General features: G+C 37.9%; 1 non-coding gene across 1 annotated transcript; it reads left to right on the forward strand.

Moving 5' to 3' along the window:
* Nucleotides 1–322: 322 nt before the first annotated feature.
* On the forward strand, nt 323–414 carry trnar-ucu (transfer RNA arginine (anticodon UCU)). The gene is given in 2 exon segments: nt 323–359; nt 379–414. It is a non-coding gene; the product is annotated as a tRNA-Arg (tRNA).
* The last annotated feature ends 2,358 nt before the right edge of the window (nt 415–2,772 follow it).

Consider the following 2,772-nt stretch of genomic DNA (forward strand, 5'->3'; position numbering starts at 1 on the left):
CGAACCAATGACATGGACCCGCAAACAATTCCTACTTACAAATCCAGCACACACAACACTATTAGCATTCATTTGGACTTATGTTTATAGTAACTTGATGAATGCAAGTTCTTTATTCTCCAACAACTTCTTCATAGCTGATAGATGTCCAACATTGTTTAGTAGCTAGCTAAATCTGTCTCTTTGTCGCTGCGCAGCTAGCAGTGGATTATCAAAGAATGTTAGCTGAAAACAGCTGCCAATACAACTGGAAACTGGGTTTATGAGAGTGGTAAGCCTGAAGCAAATATTAGATTCTTCCAGGCAACACACATTATCAAGTGGCTCTGTGGCGCAATGGATAGCGCATTGGACTTCTAGATAAGCAAAAGAAAAGTAATTCAAAGGTTGTGGGTTCGAGTCCCACCAGAGTCGACCTTTATAAGTTGATTGGTTAATAAGTGACGGTGTTTCTGCTGTACTCATACTTGAGTAAAATCACAACTGTTTGCTGTCCATGCTCCAGCATGGTGAAACATACTCCCCATTGACATTGGGACAGCGGAAACTCGACACAATTTCCATCACACACTATTCATCTGTTCAGACTGCACCGTGGCTCGCAAAAAAAATAAAAAAAGATTGTTTTCTCTATCTCATCATTTCTAAATGTAGTACTTGAAGCACTTGAGCATATTTGATGAAGTTGTACTTGCATTATTTCAGTAATTTTGGGGCTGTCTGCACATGATTGAGTGCACTTATTAAGATGCTTTGGGTAAAAGCATCAGAATGTGATGAAAAAGAAAGAACTATAGAACTGGGTGATCATTTTATGTAGGTTTGCTTTTCATATTACACTAAGTGTTTTGATTTGACAGTATTGTTTAAAAAATAGTTTATATATATTTATGTTGATTTGCCACTGACTCCACTTCTAGGAAACTTATCTATACTCCAACTCAAAATGTGTTAAAGACAGGACTTATCAGATTTTTTTAAGTATAAACAAAAGAAAAGACACGTGGGTCTTTATGTTAACATAACTGCTGTTTAGGGATGGGCATTTAAAGGAATTTCCTTATTCAAATACTTATATTAACACTTTCCTTGCCAGAGTATTACTTTTAAGTTGCCAGCGACCACCAACATTTTTGATCATATTCACAAATCTTTCAAGACCCACAGAATAACTTGTTCTATGAATACGCAAACAGTACATAAAACTAAAGAAGAAACACACAAATAACATTTCATTCTATTTTATTTCCATTTTATCAGCACTTGTATTTGTGCATTTTAATTTAAAAAAACCTAAAACATTTCAGTCATTTTCAAGTCCTTATGTCAGTTTAAATTGTATAAATGAAAATAATACTCTCTTTGAGGTGTAGCAGAACATGTTGCCACGTTCATTATTATTGTCTTCTCTTTGTTATAGCAATAGCAAGTGAGTCAGCATCACGTTTCAGTCCAAATACTAGAACTGGACTAACACTGTGTATTACCTTGGCTAGCAATGAAAAAAAAATTGAAAAGCTGCCAAAAAACCTCCTTGGCCACATTCTCATTTGTTTACAGTCTGCAAATGATGGTGGTAATGATGTGTTGATGTTAAACTGTTATCGTGACACCTTTCACACATTCTGAGAACAGCTCAGAAACCTGTCTGACCACTTTAACAGCGTGTCAACACATGATGCATGGTCTGCTAGCTCACTTTGCAGCCTGCTTTAATTGGTTGGCACTTTGTGGGAACTTCATCTTTCTTTCCGTACTTTCTGTTTGAAGTTTACTAATTTCTCAGAGGGACTGACTAAGACTGAGTGTGTTTTCTTTGTGGGAAATTAAAATGTTAGAGAAGCTAAAAAGCTTCTTTTATTCTACCACTTTTATCCATTTCTGTCTAAAAGTTTGACTTTCTCTTGATGTCCTCCTACCTCTTCCATTCTTTTGTCTCTTCAACTGTCTTTCTATTCTCACTTTTTTCTCAATTTTTTTTGGCCAAATTATGACTGCTCTGCTAACCTCATATCTTAACTTTGCACAAGCCACTGGCCTGGCAGCAGCGTTACTTTGAGAAATTGAGGCAGAAAAACAGCAGGACAGAGAGAGAAAAAACGATCTAAAGTGACAGAGCAGCACAGAGACAAAAACAGATGAGCGGAGAGAAGCAAAGAAATGAGAACGCTGAAGAGTTGCATTAGAGGAGATGAAAAGTGATTTACTGGTTCAGAGGGTGTTGTGGCCTCTCTGTTGGCTGGGAAATGGCTTGGTGCTGCAACTGTGTGTGTGTTTGTTACTTCCAGAATGCGTTTGTGTGTACCTACCATATGCATATGCTTTCTTGGTGTCTGTGTGTGTGTTTGTGATACCCAGATCATGCTAATCAGTGTTGCTTGGGACTTGCAGTGAGAGATATTCATCTGGACGTGCCTCTAATTATCTCCGTGGTGATTTTCACCAAGTGGTTCGGTTTCGCTGTTTGCTGTGTGGCATGTCTGTGTGTGTGTGTTTGTGTGTGTGAGAGAGAGAGAGAGAAACAGAGAGAAAGAGAGGAAGTTGATCTTCTCTCATCTTTTTTTCTTGTCTTAATTTTTTTGATTAATGAGATTCCAATCAACTGTGTCCGGACAACAGAAACCCCCCACAACAAAGAACTCCCACAGGGTTGGGGGGATGTAAAAGGAGAACTTGAGTTGAGAAAAGTGTGGGAAAGAAGAAGAAAGACATACTTTGTGAGATGAGAGAGAGAGAAGTAGATTTGACTTTTGAAGCTCTTTAACGAAGCAT

Source organism: Epinephelus lanceolatus, chromosome 7 (assembly GCF_041903045.1).
Source record: "Epinephelus lanceolatus isolate andai-2023 chromosome 7, ASM4190304v1, whole genome shotgun sequence".
Taxonomy (NCBI): domain Eukaryota; kingdom Metazoa; phylum Chordata; class Actinopteri; order Perciformes; family Serranidae; genus Epinephelus; species Epinephelus lanceolatus.